The sequence below is a fragment of the Pelophylax lessonae genome (assembly GCF_965119305.1).
Source record: "Pelophylax lessonae genome assembly, chromosome: 10".
NCBI lineage: Eukaryota > Metazoa > Chordata > Amphibia > Anura > Ranidae > Pelophylax > Pelophylax lessonae.
This window is the reverse complement of record NC_138777.1, coordinates 44,535,957-44,553,145: the sequence shown is the minus strand read 5'-3', so window position 1 is coordinate 44,553,145 and position 17,189 is coordinate 44,535,957.

Below are 17,189 nucleotides of genomic sequence, written 5' to 3'. Positions count from 1 at the left end.
CCGGCGCCAGCCAACGCTCACTGACAGAAGAAGTGCTGAATCCTCGACTTATAGTCCAGAAGATCCAAGACTGGGAACTGTAGAACTCCTGACACTGTTGTACTATGAAAGTCACTGAATACGTTCCCCCACCTGGCACAGCTTGAAGTAGTATATAGTAGAACTCTGTAAACTCTGTATAGCTGTCACTTTAACTGGCACGCTCTGTGCAATTCAGGGCCCAAACTGCAGGTACTCCCTTTGACTTTGAACTCTTCAGGGTCCACTGACTATGTACCCCCTCTGTAGTTTCAGGGTCCTCAACGAAGGTACCCCCTTTGTAGCTAGCTGACACTGGATCCCAGAACCTCTTCCGGAGTGGTCCCCTCTAACTTCAGGCAGACCTACAAGGGCAATCCTCAATACTCACGACCTGTGTAGGCTTTCCTGGAACTGGACCCCTCTCTCTCTCGCCGCAGGCTCACGGCACACCGGATCCTCTCAGCTCAACTCAGCACTTTCTGGACACTCAGGCGACACCCCGAGACAGGAGGAGAGACAGCCGCACTCTCCTTCCTGGGACTCTGCTCCCGCCAAAGACACAGTGCCACGCACTTCCCCCCAAACTTACACCCACTCACAGAATCCTTTGCAGCATAATCTGCTTTCTGGGGTAGTTACAAGCTGGGATGTGTCCCCTGATTGGGCTTCCCACACTGCCCTATGAGAATCCTCTCACAGGAGCCAGTGGGGATACTTCTTCTCTCTGAAGGCACATCTGGAAGCCATGACACCCTAGCTAAATGAATCACAGCCCTGCTGTTAGGCAGACAAGGCCCACTATACATTTACCTAGCACCTAAATGTAGGGTGCTACATATATATATATATATATATATATATATATATATATATATATATATGTGTGTGTGTGTGTGTGTGTGTGTATATACAGTATATATATTTTCTTTTTTTTTTTGTTTTCTTTTTCTTTTTTGTTACATTTTCCTGGAGTTCAGTATTTAGCTCCATCGCGTAGATAATCCTGCCTCTCAGCTTTGGTCTACCACCGCCTGGCACCAAGCTAGTAACAATGTGTATTTTCATTCCGATTGTCTTCACAGAAGCATTTCCCCTTTGTGGAATGAAAATTACTGCCGCCAAATTGCCGCTTCCCGCCAAGAACTGTTTGCTTGTCTAAAAAAAAATGTTTTTTGTGTGTTTGTATTCCTTAATGGAAACCCTACACAATGGGAACATAAAAGCAAATATTTACATTGCAGTGCCCTTATAATAACACAGCCTTCATTGGCTTTCATAGTAAATTAGTCACAAACAAGTGGGCAGAGGAGCATGGACGTTCTCCTTTGTTAATTGTACCAGTCTAGTCAATAGCCTCCCATCCCACTGTCCATGGTGCTGAACCTCAGCTACAAGGCGGCTCACAGCTGCAGGCTTCGGGAAAAGCTTTCTTTTTTTTTTTTCAGCGTTTGATTGAGGCTTTTTGCTCATTGGGAGCCGGACTTGTCTTTTCTCGTTGTTTGGGTAATTACTGAAAGGCATGGAACATCTGACAGACAGGCAGGCTAATTCTGAAGTAGGAACATCTGGCTCTGAAGCTACAGCAACAGACGGTTGAACAGAACTGAGTTGACTCCCCCCCCCCCCCCACCTCCGCCAACATGTCTTTGGGTTCTGTATATACAAATATACATGACATTATTAATACGGATAGAGTCAATTAACACTTGCATGGCATCTGCGCTGCCGCACCGTTAAATACGATTACAAGGATGAGCTTTTTCAAGGCTATTCGTGTATAAATGTGTCTCAAGGCCTAGCCAAGACCCAAGACTAATGGAGGTCCTCGCTCTATGGAGATTAGCTTTAAAGTGGAACTTCACTCTCTCAATCAACATTGAATATTTTTATTCCTTATGCTGCTAGCATTAGTAAATAGAGAGGAAATTATAAAATATTTGCCTGTTTTAACCACTTAAGCCCCGGAGGATTTGGCTGCTCAAAGACCAGGGCCTATTTTGCGATTCGGCACTTCGTGATTTTAACGGACAATTGCGCGGTCGTGCGACGCTGTACCCAAATGAAATTGACGTCCTTTTTTCCCACAAACAGAGCTTTCTTTTGGTGGTATTTGATCACCTGTGCGATTTTTACTTTTTGCGCTATAAACAAAAAAAAAGCATCAATTTTGAAAAAATAACAATATTTTTCACATTTTTTTATATGTAATTCCCCCCCCAAAAAATGTAAAAATCTAATTTTTTTAACATTTTAAGCCAATTTGTTTTCTGCTACATATGTTTGGTAAAAAAAATCACAATCGGCGTATTTTGATTGGTTTGCGCAAAAGTTATTGCGTTTACTAACTAAGGGAAAGATTTATGTCATTTTTATTGTTTTTTGTTTAACTAGTAATGGCAGCGATCTGTGATTTTTTTTGCGGGACTGCGACATTGCGGCGGACTGATCGGACCCCTGACTAACATTTTTGACACTTTTGGGGGTACCAGTGACATTACTACAGTAATCAGTGCTATACATATTCACTGTTACTGTAAAAATGACACTGGCAGGGAAGGGGTTAACTTTATTAGAGATGAAGGGGTTAAGTGTGTCCTTAGGGGTGTGCTTCTAACTGTAGAGGGGCGTGGCTTTTGATGTAACCACAGAGACATACGATCCTACATAGCAGGATCGTATGATCTCTGCTGTTACACCAGGGACAATGACAGGTGGCTGTGTTTACATCAGCCGCCTGCCTTTCTCCCTCTCCAGCGGGAGATCGCGAGCGACCGGCGGACATCGGAGCCGCCGCTCACTCGCGCGGGGACCTCAGTGAACAAGCCGGGGAAGGAGCGCGCCTCCGGCGGCGTGCGCTCGCCCCCTATAGGCTCCTGGGCAAACGACGTAATACTACATCACTTTGCCCAGGAGGGGCTTACCGCCGCAGTAAATGTACTTGCAGCGGTCGGCAAGTGGTTAAATTATTTTTTCAATTTTTTTATTGTTTCTTCAGTTACTTCCGGGTTTCTTGCCTAGACAAATAATGTCATACATCCCAGGAGTCTTCTGGAGGGTAGGGGATGTTTTCTCATCTAAGCACGCCCTCCTGCTAGTATGCCTGAACTAAGGGTAGATGGATTCCAGGAGGTCAATGCTACATGCTGCATGAATTAACTACCCCTATTCAAGATAGCCATATAGCCAAAAATGCTATGGGGTGTTTTTCAAATTGATTTCTCAGCAAAATAAAGCATGGAGACGTGGATGGATGGGGGAGTTTGCTTTGAATATTACAAAAAAATATATTTAAATTAATTAAACGAGTTGTAAAGTCAGAAGATATTTTATTCTAATGCATTTCATGCATTAAGATAAAAAAACCTTATGTGTGCAGCAGCCCCCCTCGGCCCCCCTAACACTTACCTGAGGTCCCTCTCTGTCCAGCGATGTCCACGAGTGTCTCAGCCAGTCTCCTTTCTGATTGGCTGAGACACAGCAGCGGCGCCACTGATGTGATGGCTGACCTCTGATGTGAAGGGGGACCTCGGATATAAAGGAGAGACTTCTTACATGATAGAGGACCTCTGGTGTGATATAGGACCTCCGATGTGATGGGGGGGACCTCTGCTGTAATGGGGGACCTCTCATGTGAAGGGAGCCTCTGATGTGATGGGGGATCTTTGATTTGAAGGGGGGACCTCTGACATGATGGGGAACTCTGATGTGATGAGGGAACCTCTGATGTGAAGGTGCATCTGTTGTGATGGGGGGACCTCTGATGTAAAGGGGGCATCTGATGTGATAGGGGGACCTCTAAAGTGAAGGGGGGACTCTGATGTGACGAGGGGACCTCTTAAACCATGGGGAACCTCTGATCTGATGGGGGACCTCTGATCTGATGGGGGAACCTCTGATCTGATGGGGAATCTCTTATGTGATATGGGAACCTCTGATGTGATAGAGAACCTCTGGTTTGAGGGGTAATCTGATATGATGGGGGAACCTCTTATGTGATGGGGAACATCTGATGTGATGGAAGACCTCTGATGTGAAGGGGGGACCTCTGGCATGATGAAGGACCTCTGATGTGAAGGGGGGACCTCTGGCATGATGAAGGACCTCTGATGTGATGGAGGAACCTCTGATATGAAAGGGGGCTTCTGATGTGATGGGGAACTCTGATGTGATGGGGAAACCTTTGATGTTAAGGGGACATCTGTTGTGATGGGGGGACCTTTAATGTGAAGAAGCATCTGATGTGATGGGGGGGGGGGGATCTCTGATGTGAAGGGGGCATCTGATGTGATGGTGGATCTCTTATGTGAAGGGGGGGGGGATTTCATGTGATGAGGGGACCTCTTTAGCCATGGGGAACCTCTGATATGATGGGGAACCTCTGATGTGATGGGGGAACCTCTGATATGAAAGGTATTCTCTGATGTGATATGGGAACCTCTGATGTGATTGGGAACCTCTGATTTGAGGGGGGATCTGATATGATGGGGGAACCTCTGATGTGATGAGGAACCTCTAATTTGAGGGGGATCTGATATGATGGGGAAACCTTTGATGTAATTGGGGCTTCTAATGTGAAGTTAATTTCATCAAGGTGGTTTGTGCATCATCCCCGGTTCAGGTTTCTTTTTGATAAGTTTTAAATATGTTTTTTTCATCTCAGACTAGGGAGCCTTGAGATTTTGCAAATGCTCAAAGGGTTACATGGCTGAAAAGAAACTCTGCTTTATTTAATGGTGTATTAAATAGTCTAGTTTATAAACTCAACTACTAAACCTAATATTGTGTATGATTTGTAAATGACGGTATGGAATTCACTCTATTAGGCTCATAGGTAAAAATTGAGATGTATTATTAGCAGATAAATCAGCGTATGTGTTATTAAAATCAGAGAGTCTGATTATGGGGCTTATTCCTCTCAGAGGACCACTTGAATGGCACAGATTTGACACATAACTCTGGGAAAAGGTTTCCTGCACAAAATGAACTCTGCAGTCCTTGGTAATTGTATACAGTTTTATCACAATTAGTGGTCCTTAGCAGCTTATTAAAGCAAGCGTAACAGCCCCCTGTACAATACATATACAGTATACATATAGCACCCAGGTGACTGCGCAGACTGCGCCATTTCAGGCTTGTGTCATAAGTCACACAATGTAAGAGTCACCCAGAATATGAAATGAATGACACTCACTGTAAATTATACGTTATAGGACCGAGAGGCAATCTGATACCAGAAAAAAGGTCAGTGGGTCAGGGCTTTTATATCAACCTCAAACTCAACAAGGCTATAATGTAAAATTTATTTTACTCTGAAGTATTGTATTCTTTTTAATATACAGGCTGCAATGTGAGAAAAAGATGCCTGCATGATAATATCTTCTATATATAAAAGGGAACATAACTGGAGCGTACTTACTGAAAGGAATGTACAGGCCTACCTATTTTTATCTATTATTCTATTCTATAATCTATTATTATTATTATATCTATGTTTAAAGAAGAGATTAGAGGAACTTAAAGCTGAACTCCAGGTATGGATTTTTTTGCATTGTTACGTTGGTCACCGCTACTACAGTTATCGCCACGGTCTTCTGGGTCCCATACTGTGCTGAATTGTGAACACGGGGAGTTGCTCTTTTGCCAGTTCCTTTCTAAAGCACCTTGTATTTTTTTCAATAATTGTAAGACATTCTCTGATTGGAGGAGGTGGTAGATGTGGGGCATCACAATCTCTACCTAGCCCAATCAGAGAACACTTTGCATTCATTAGGAAAAATACAAGGCATTCTGTGAAAAGCACCCGTGCCAAACAAGCAAAAAGTTACCTGCTCAGGACCTAGGTAACAGCAGCCATCACAGTAGTAGCTCCAACAACTATGGTGATTTTTTTGTTTCCACAGGTTTCACACAAGTATGGCATATGTATGCTTACAAGGGTTCAAGGTGGGCCAATACAACTATGCAAAAACATACATTTACATTGAGGGACACAATTTTTTTTCTTTTTAATAAAGGACTTGTCAAAAACTGATTCCTGTGATTATTACTTTTTTACACTTTTCTGGTGAATGGGTATGGGTAAGATGTAACCGATTCCCATTCTTATAAGGGGGGGGCGGGATCTGGGGGCCTTGTTAAAGGGGGCTCCCAGATTCCGATAAACCCCCCACCCGCAGACCTCGACAACCCCAGCCCCTGTTAGGAAGAGGAAGAGGCCCTTGTCCCCATCAACATGGGGACAAGGTGCTTTGGGGTGGGGGGGACAGAGCCTCCCTGCCCAAAAGGACCCACCCCCCCATGTTGAGGGCATGTGGTCTAGTGGTCGCTTGTCCCCCCCCTTTCCTGACCTGCCAGGCTGCTTGCTCGGATAAGGACCTGGTATGGACTGGAGCGGGGGGGGGGGGGGGCGGGGGACCCTACACTGTTTTTTTCATTTTTTTTCATCTGTATTTCTGAAAGCCAGCAATACATTACAGCCGCGAGCAAGTTTAAGTGACATTTTCTCCTTTAGAAATGTCAGTATTGCTGCAGCAGGCTCCATACCTCTTACAGATGCGCCACTTTACAGGCACATTAAGGGACCTCCCAGGCACAATATTTAAAGGAGTTTTTCATTTTTATTGTTTCACTTTAAGCATCAATAAAATCACTGCTCCTTTAAAAACGATCTTTTAAAAAAAAAATGTTTGCATTAATACATGGCCCCCAGGGCAGTACCCAAGTTCCCATATACTTTTTATGGCAATAATTTGCCTATAAGCCTTTAAAATTAGGACTTTTGATTTTTCATGTTCGTGTCCCATAGACTTTGTTAGAGATTGGATGTTCGCTAGAACTTTTTCCCTGTTCGAGATGTTCTGGTACGAACCGAACAGGGGGTTGTTCGGCCCATCCTTAATTACAAGCTAAAGGTATAAGACACCTCAGCATAGTCCAAAGCCAAGTATAATATTTAAAGAGGAGCACCGTCATGTCTGTGACCTGTTCCATTCCCATGTAATTCATGAGGAACTGTAAAATGGGGATGATGAAGAATTGCACGCTTATCCCATTTATTCGGTAAAAGAAGTTGCTGGTTAAGTAAATTGTCTGGTCTGATTTACTGGGCACATTGAGTGAGAGTGTGATGGAAATGGAGAACGAAATGTAAATTTTCATGTTAATCTTCTGGGTGATGAAGAATAAAATGTAAAGGGAAGGATCAGCAAGTTTAGGAGACAGGTGGTGGTGGTGGCCAGTGATGGTGGTTATGCCGGAGGGGTAGGTTGGTGGCTGTATGATCTACCCTTCTTAGCAGCAGGGTACCTATGTTAGAGCTCGCTGCATCACGAAATCCACCTATGGACTGGACCTGAACCACGGGTGTGTGAGGCTTCCTGAAGTATACGGCAGCTTTTCTTCAGGCTGAAGAGTAAAGTATAACATGTGTAAAGAACTAAAAACTTTTATGGTGGTAATTTGTCCTCCGGTCATGACGGGCGCTAACTCACACAAAAGAGCAATTCCGTCATGCTAACACTTCACCTAAGTAACCAATTTAAACTGACAGCACGCAGTTCCCCCTATGCTTCCAGCACTCTCTCTTGTTTCAGGTCAGTGGCTAGAGATAGCCAGGTACAGGGCTGCTGTTAGAAATCGCGGGGCCCCGTACAGACTATCTGGCAGGACCCCCCCAAGAAAATATTAAAGATATTTTATCTTAAAATACAACAAAATCACTATTATTAGACACAAATATAACATAACTCGCATAATTCCTGCTAAATATAAAAAAAAAAACTATGTTAAATAAAAATGAAGATGAGATGAGAATATATAGGCTGGGCAGTTGGAGCTCAGTGATCAGAGAGAGAGAAAAAGTTACAATTAAACTCCTGAGCAGAGATAACATTAGAGCCAGTGCTGGAAGGGGGGCCCACATAGGGAGGGGGATTAGTGAAGGGAAGACTGTCTCTTTCTCAGCAGATAAAAGCTGATAGCAGGGAGAGGGACAGATCAGATTCAGGTGCTGGAGGAAGATTTCTGTATTTGTTGTCCATCACTAATCCCCCTCTCTGTGTGGGCCCCCCTGTGTGCTCGGGCCCCCTACAAGAGGGCTGGTGGTCCCCCCCTATCAGCGGCCTTGGCCAGGTAACTAGCATTTCCAGAAGGAGATACACCATTTTAGTCTTTGTGTTTTACTAATCTTGCTCACAGGGTATGATTTGGATCAATGCTTTTCCCAGGTGGCTAAAACTTTATCCTGATAGTTTTTAAAGTGTTTGTAAGCCTAAAATCTATTTTCGGTACGTTTGGCATCATGTCTCACTGTATACAGTTTTCTTAAGCAAATCATTTTTGACAATCTGTTGCAAAGTTTCTTATCAGGGAATCCTGCAATAACAGCACGTGCTGTTTCGGGCTAACAGTGCTCAGCCAGGGAAACATAATAAAATACAGTATGTCTCTGCTATACATGCACATTTCCACATGTTTTCTCCATTTAGAAACTTTGCAAGGACAGAAAAGTATCTTTTGATCTGCCAAAATGCACTTAGCTTTTAAGTCCTTTTGTAGACTGACAACACCCAATTAGTTTGTAGACTGAATGGTATAAGCCCTGCCCATTGCCTTTCGTTAAACAACTCAACCACTCCCACTCTCATATCTTCACAACATAAAAGCCAATCCTTCTGTAGTCCAAGATAAGAGGGCTCTTCGAGATAAGACAGGGATTGTGATGAGAACACAGGACAGCTCTGAATTTATGACAACAGTTTTTTCTTTCTTCTGTAACTATCAGACAGATATAAATTCAAATAAAATATTAAATAGATCACAATGGAGAAATAAGAGAACTTTATTGTTTGAGTTTACATGTACTTTAAGTTGGGCCTTGTGCTGCCTACCAGGTAGGTATGGCAGGCTGACAATGCGGATTCAAATTTTAAGCCAGTGGCTTAAGGGCCATACACACGGGCTGAATATTGGGCGGTTCAATAGAAACCAGCCGACATTCGGCCAATGTTAACAGCAGCCGTTCGACAGAAGCCAGCTCTGTTGAAGGGGCATGACCGAATAAAGGTCTGCCGATCGACACCCGATTAGCACTCTCAGCCAATGTTCTGGGGGGTGGCTGTCCTTCTGTCAGAACACAATAGCTAAACAGGGGAGATCACTGCACTAACATCGGGTCCTTAGTACAGCGGCTCCTCCTAAGCTCTTCAGTTTTTTTTTCCTTCAGGTCACTGGGTTGAATGAAAAAAAAAACTACTAGTGTGTACCAGGCTTTAGTGTTGTATGCCTGCAACAAGGGAATTAAAGAGATCTGAGAGGAAGGGGGAGTCTAGGGGAAAGAGGTAGACTAAGGGACTCTTGGTGCTCTAAGGCAGGGATGGGCACTAAATGACTAGCTGCTATTGGAGGGAGGAGAGAGAAGAATCCACCCACCAGCAGCCATAGATATCCCTGCTCTGATTGACAAAAATGATGCTGACATCCCTTCTGTCTGTGAACGGGCAGTAGGAGATTTACAGTGGAACTCCAGGAAAGATACAAAAGTTCCTTAAATAAAGATTAAGCTTTCCTTGTCATATATGATCCCATTTCCTGCATTAGGCCAACAAATCTACAATACTGCTGCTGAATTTGCAGGATTGTCAGCCCTCCAATTTGGTTTTTCCCATAAGGCTATTCAAGACGTCATCATGTCACCGTATCCATCTTCACTGAGGCAGTGTCAGCCAGCAGACATCTTAGTTACTGTTCCGCTGCTCCTTCCAGACTCTCAGGGTCAAAAGATACTGCCAACTCCCCAACAGGAAGAAGAGAGAGAAAGGGGTCTGTGGTCACATCACCAAGAAATGGATTGAAAAATGTTATTTATAAGCATTTTCCATAAAGAAACCATGGCCTCAAACCATTGCAGCAATATATTGGTTGAGGAAACTTTGTGGTGACTTGCCTTCTACTCTTAAGTCCAGTAGCTGGAGCTCCAGCAATAATTCTGATTACACAGCAACTCCAGCCAAAAGTGAACAAGTTCCCAGGTAGGGAGATTTCACTTTGGCAACACTTATAGCCAGAGTTGTATAAAGTACTCGAAACCCATACTTGAGTAAAAGTACAAGTGCTCGATCAAAAAGTGACTTGAGTAGAAGTGGAAGTGCTCGATCAAAAAGTGACTTGAGTAGAAGTACTAAAGTATTCAACATTTTTTGTACTTAAATATTGCAAGTCGTTTTTTTTTTTTAATTTTGCTACTCAAGTACTGAAAGTAAAAGTACAAGTACTGTGTTATGTAGTTATTAAAGAAAGAAGTCAAAAGTTTATTAAAGTTAAAGTTATTAAAGTTAAAGTTATTAAAGAAAGAAGTCAAAAGAAGTCAAAAGTCCACATGACATTATACACATTTTTTTGAGCTTCATGAAACCTGCCATCTACTGTTCTGGCAGTGGTAATTTTTATAAATGTAACGAGTAACTATGCAGCACAAAAAAAAAAAAATTGGAGTAGAAGTATTGAAATCATCAAAAAATGTAGTGAAGTAAAAGTGGAAGTAGGAGAAAAAAATTCTACTCTAGGAAAGTACAGATACCGCCTTTCGGTACTTAAGTACAGTAGTGAAGTAGTTCTACTTAGTTACTATACATCTCTGCTTATAGCTACAGACCTCCCAGGACCACAGTCCAGAAGACAGGGGAACAATTCATATAGTCCTTTCATTGACTATGCATGTAAGGGGTGCTTACTAGGTTTGAACTGTTCTCACACATTTGAGTAACAGGTATCCTTTTCTGATTGGTGCTTGTTAGGTGCCCCAGTCAGATCAAAGGCTGGTTGTCCATAGTGGCTCAAACATTACAGATAAGTGAAGGGTGGGGCCATCATAGCCCCTCACTTAAAATATTAGATTTATAGGTACCACATCCTCCATCACAGAATGCATCAAAAAAAGAAACCGCTGGACAAATATCTAAACAGGACTTTAAAGGTTCCACACCATTTGTATGTAAAAAATAGCAAACTTTTTATCCCATCATATAAAGGTTAAAACCCCATAATGTGATTGCATGTTTTACACCAAGAACTTTGTACATACTTCATCTTAAAATTGCAGACATTCAGTATATAAAATAAAAAAAAAACACATTCAAAATGTCCAAACAGGGTCATCCAGTTTATTCAACATGTTTCACAGGTCAAGGCCTGTTTCTTCATGAAACTCAACACTTTATGAGCATCTGCGTGAAAGGTTAAAGATGGTCGCCAAGTTTCCCCATCCAGTGCTGATAAGGGAACTTGGTGGCCATCTTGGCTGCGTTGTGGTTTAAGGTCATTCTACTGAAGATGTAATGAGAAGACTTTTTATTTAGGTATCTAGTCTGGACAAAATTGGAAGAGGCAAGATGGATGCTCTGATGAACAATTTTTTAGAGTGCCTGAGTGAACATTAGTATTCAATAATTTTTTATTGAGTTTGAACAAAACAGTACAAAAATAAAACATAAAATAGAAAATATAGTAAATATAGAAAATATAGAAAAAAAAAAAAGGGGGGGGGGTGGCATACAGAAAAGTACCAAGTATCAGAACAGTGCATATCAAAGCATGACTCATAACAGTATTGGCACCTAGGAAGTCAAGTACAAAAAGGTAAACAGCAAATACAACAAGTCCCAAGACTGAGTCCCCCTTAAAGGAGGCACATCAAGAGTCCAGAGGACTCACCAAGCCCATTAACAGAACGGCCAGCAGGGGGCCCCGTCCCGCCCCAGACACCCCAAATGGGCACAAACTGTGTCCACGAAAAGGGCGAAGCCCCCCCCCCAGCCCCCACCAATTGCCAAATAATAGATACCAACCCAGATCCACAGCAGGAAACCCAAACCAGAGCCTGAGAGAACATTAGAATAAAATTCTACTGGTACAGTATATAGCCACCTTGATGTAGAATTGAAAGACGATTTAGCTGGTTTCTGTAAATTACACATCTAGTAATCCCGTAGTATTTCCAATCGTAGCATCCAACAACTTTGTTGGTTCTTGTTTTCCCTTACTCAACATTGCATGCCATTTACCAGTTTAAATTTTCCACTCATAAAAAGATGACCCCTAAAAAATATTATCTTTATTGATGCAACCGTTGCCATAGTAAATTATGTGATGAGGCCTGGGAGAAGAGGCCTGGTGAGAGGAAGAACCAGGGCAAGTTCAGATAGGAAAATTGCTTCTATGCTTCTTCTCTCTGCCTACACTAAAAAGGTGACACATTTGATGGTGGGGACACCAAAGGTGAGGGAACATAGAATGGAGAGTTCCTCAAACTACCTCTTTGTATGCTTAAATGCTCTGTATATAGACACTGAATGGGGGGTATTTATTTCTTAGGTATTTACTGTATATAGCACCAATAATTTATACGTCACTTTACATGCTGTAGATTCACATCAGTCCCTGCCCTGAGGGGCTTTGTAATCTAAGGTCTCTATCTCACATTCATACATACATATACAAGAACCAACTTAGACAGAAGTCAATTAACCTACCAGCATGCCTTTGGAGAATGGGAAGAAACCGTACCCAATAATGTCCTTCTTTGGATTCAACCGATCCACAGAAATGTAACGTAAAGTTGATGATTCCACTAAATGCTAAAGGGGGCAATAATGCAATGGGTGAGATTCCACCAAACGCCAACATAAATGGATAGTTCTAATGAAAATTCCTGTAAAAGGGCACCCCCCAGGGAAGCCTGCCATACACTTTTAATGCCATTTTTATTTTTTTAACTGGTCATAATTTTACAAACAGTTGCCAGGGTTGGCCTTAGCAACAGTGGTCCTACAGTATAAAGACTGGCATTCAAGGTGGAAAAAACCAAAGGGTGCCCCCTTGTAAGTGAACTGTCTACGATTTTGGTAGTATAGGTTGCAGGTCCTGCCCTTTTGGCACCCCCTTCCTGATGAAGCACTCAGGTCAGCTACCTCATCTGCCCGCCCCTCAGCCCAGCCCTCCTGCCTTCACTTCTATTAACCCAGGGCCAGGGCTTTTTTTCAGCGGGAATGCGGGGGGGGGGGGGGAACGCAGTTCCGGCACCTCCAGCACTGACTGTATGTAATGGCAAGGGGTGCTAGGGTGTGCTGCAGGGTCTTATGATACTAGCTGCTGGGCAATCTATTCTAGCTGGAGGGGATCTCTTTTTTCATTGGCAGTGCCACTGAGGAGGTCTATTGTTGCTAGTGGGGGACCTACTGTTGCTGGGGGTGGGTTCGTCTTCTATTGCTGGGCAGTCAGTTGTTGCTCGGAGAGAGTTACTGAGAGGGAGGGGTCTATTGTTGCTGGCTGACAGAGAGTGTATTGATGCTGGCTTGGGGGAGATCTGTTGTTGCCGCTGAAAGTCTATTATTGCTAGGAGGGGGATGTTGTTGCGGGTGGTCCATTTTTGTTAGGGGGATCTATTGTTGCTGGTGGTGGTGGTTGTGTTGGGGGCATAGGTGTGCGCACAGGGTGTGCCAGGTGTGCCTGGGCACACCCTAATCACCCCATGTACATTACCATTATCACTTTTTGTGCTGGTAGGAAGATGGGAAAAATCTCTCTCTTACTGGCTCTGCCATAAGAGAAGTCTTTAGGCACTTGCCTTTCAATGTGTCGGAAGGGAGATAAATGTGCTGGGGTCATATATACATAGACACACACAAACACGTGTGTTTGAGCTTTGGGGTGCACACCCTAATTTAATGGGCTGCGCACCCCTATGGTTGGGGGGTGGGGGCTGCAGGAGATCTATTTTACTGATTTTCTTGTTAACATTACCAAATTCCATACAAATTAATTAGCACCATAAAATGATATGTGGTTACCGATTCTGGGGTTCTGGGAGGTGGGTAATGGCTTGTTTCCACTGAGCTTTCTGGTACAGTTCGGTACTGTACACTATTTATGCCGTTTCCATTATGAATGGTACCCTAATTCCGAACCGTACTGTACCACTTTTTTGGTACCCTTTTGTTGGGGTACCAAGCACATTAGTACCGTACCAACAGGGTGGAGCTACACTCTGCAGAACTTTGATTGGTTGACAGAGAATCGTCTATCACAGCTTTCCTGCTACACCACGCCTATCATGAAAGGGTACTATTGGCAGTGGAAACGCAATGTGTACCTTTCCGAACCGTACCGTACTGAACCGAACCGTACCACTCAGTGGAAACGAGGCATAGGGGGTGGAACCAAGGAATGGTGCTCGGAGGTGGGTAGGGGCAGAGAAAAGGGCTGACTCGGAAAGAAGGAGTTCCTGCACCTATTTTTTGAGAAAAAAAGCCCTGCCCAGGGCTGTTATGTTATATTCGCAAGCATCGGGTTTTTGCAGCTAATCTTAAATCCAAGCCGGAAAATAATAAGTCCGTGTTTCGGGTATTATTCTTAAACGTTCTCATTGCATTCCGCCTCCGATTATTCCCTCTGATGTATAGGTCATATGCCTTTTTTTAGGTATAAAGGACCTCTCACCTTTTGTTCTTGAACTTTAAAAAGCGTTGGTGCGATTGCGAGGATAAAATCCTGCCAAAAATGGAAAAAAAAAAAAAAAAAGTTGCAGAGCTCACTTTAGAAATCCCGCTAACAAGACGAATGGTGACTCTGATATGAAATGAAAAGAAAAACACTTCTTACATTATACTTTGGTTTTTATCCTGCGATCAGTCTTCCGGCAATGAATAAAGAAGACTCCCTCCTCCACCTGTGATCATAGACATGCTTTTTTTTCATACAGCACATTTCAGACGCCATCAAACAGCAGATAACGCTCGGCGGCGGAAGACAGAGGAGCATTTCGGATTATGGAATCCATATTTAACTGCTTCACTACAAGCAGCCTCACCCCCGCCAATGGTTTTCAAGTCTCAGGAATGATTTTTTTTTTACCGCTGTCATTCTTTTGTTGTTTTGTCAACCAAACTCATGCCCATGAACATTTGTTAAATGAAAAGCGTAGGCAGATATATAAAATCTCCCCTCGGTTATGTGTTCATTAAAAACAGGAAAGCGGTTAAACACTTATTACGTAGGAGCTGTTTACTTGACAAACTATTTGTATTACTGTCCATCCAGTTTGGAGATATACACAGCCCTGCCACACAGCGGACCAGATTTTCCTCTGCTGCATTTTAGTAGCGCGCAAGGGATTCTTAGATGTGCGTCTGCTATTATCATCCCTTTCAAAGTGATATGCAGTGGATCACTTTTCAGAGGCATTTGACAGGCACTTTGGAGGTGATACAGTATGTGCCTCCTGTAATAACTATTGAAAGCTCCATAGGCGTGTGCACAGGGTGTGCCAGGTGTGCCTGGGCACACCCTAATCATCCTGTTGGCACAGATTCTCCCCTGATATTTCACCAAAGCCCCCTAATGGGGCTCCTAAAAAATTGTAAAAAATAAAATTTTAAAAACTACTGACACCGTGCTCTACTAACACTGTCAGTATATAGACACATGCACACACACACATATGTGTTTGAGCTTTGGGGTGCACACCCTAATGCAATTGGCTGTGCACACCTATGGAAAGCTCACTGTACCTTACATTACATGCAGTTGTGGCGTGCCCCCCATTCATTTGAATAGGTCAGTACTGCCTGCCCACTGCAACCTGTGATAAAAAATTTTGTTGTGCAACACCTCAAGCTCATCAGTGTATACTAACATGGCTGGTGGCCATGTTTAAAACTTTATGGTGAAATGGAGAAGGATCTGGGAGTCTTGGTTGATGATAGATTAGGCAAAAGCATGCAATGTCAAGCGGCAGCTGCCAAAGCCAGCAGAATATTAGCATGCATAAAGAAAGGGATGTATTCGAGAGATAAAACTATAATCCTTCCACTTTATAAAACTCTGGTCCGACCGCATCTGGAGTATTCTGTCCAGTTCTGGTCACCAGTCCTCAGGAGGGATGTGTTGGAGCTGGAGAGAGTCCAGAGAAGGGCAACTAAACTGATTAGGGGATTGGAGGACCTTAATTATGAAGAGCGTCTGCAATCGCCTAATTTATTCTCCCTGGAGAAGAGACGCCTGAGGGGGGACATGATAGCAATTTACAAATACCTCAATGGTGATCTCAGCATAGAAAAAAAGCTATTCAGTCGAAAGGTTTGCATGAGGACGCGAGGACATACAATGCGATTAGAGGAGAAGCGTTTTAACCTCAGGCAATGCAGGGGGTTCTTTACTGTTAGGGCTACTAGATTGTGGAATTCTCTACCACAAGAGGTGGTTTCTGCGGGAAGTATGGTGGCTTTCAAAAGACTCTTAGACATACATCTCAAGGATCAGAACATTCAGAGGTATGAGAGATGATTATGGCCATACAGGTTGAACTGGATGGACTATTGTCTTTATTCAACCTCAACTACTATGTAACTATATTTAGGGGGTGGTAAAATCTCAGCTCAATGATCTGTTTTTACCACTGTAGCCCATCCATGTAAATGAGGTCTAACAGGTCTTGTGTCTTCCCCAGCCTGTCACTGGCCAGTAGGGCCGGGACAACAGGTGGGTAGGAGGGGCAGTTTCCCTGGGTGAAATATTTTTTTGCAGGGATGGGGGGGCGCCTTGACCCTAACCCTAAGGGAAGGAGGGGTGCAGTTTGGCATCCTTGCCCTGGGCGCTGGATGACCTTGTCCTGGCACTGCTGGCCAGTGAAAGGAGAAGCAGCAGGCTGATAAGCTCATCTCTCTGTCATTTTTCTCTCTCTTTCTGTCAGTGTGCTCCTTGCACTACAGCCTCACCGGCTGACTCCTTGTAGTTTTTTTTCCCTTATGCCAGTCTGAGCTCTGCTGCTCTGTCTCCTCCTGGCACAAATCCTCTCCCTCCCCCAAATCCCCCTTCAAAAACAATCCCCTGACCCCCTCCTAGCACAAATCCTCTTCCCTCTTCCTCCTCCCAGCACAAATACTCTCATCCTGAACACAACCCCCCCCCAATTGTCTCCCCAGTATAATTCCCCCCCCCCTTAAATTTACAGACCTCAGATGTAGCACTCGGAATGTCCGTCCTCCCAGGTTCCTCCTCATCTTCAAATGTCAAAGTTAAAGAATAGCCTAGGAGAAGCTTCCCTCGTCTTTGACGCTTGCTACTTTTGAAAGGCAGCCGGCGGCGAGCCGTCAATTGTTTTTCTTTTATTTGGT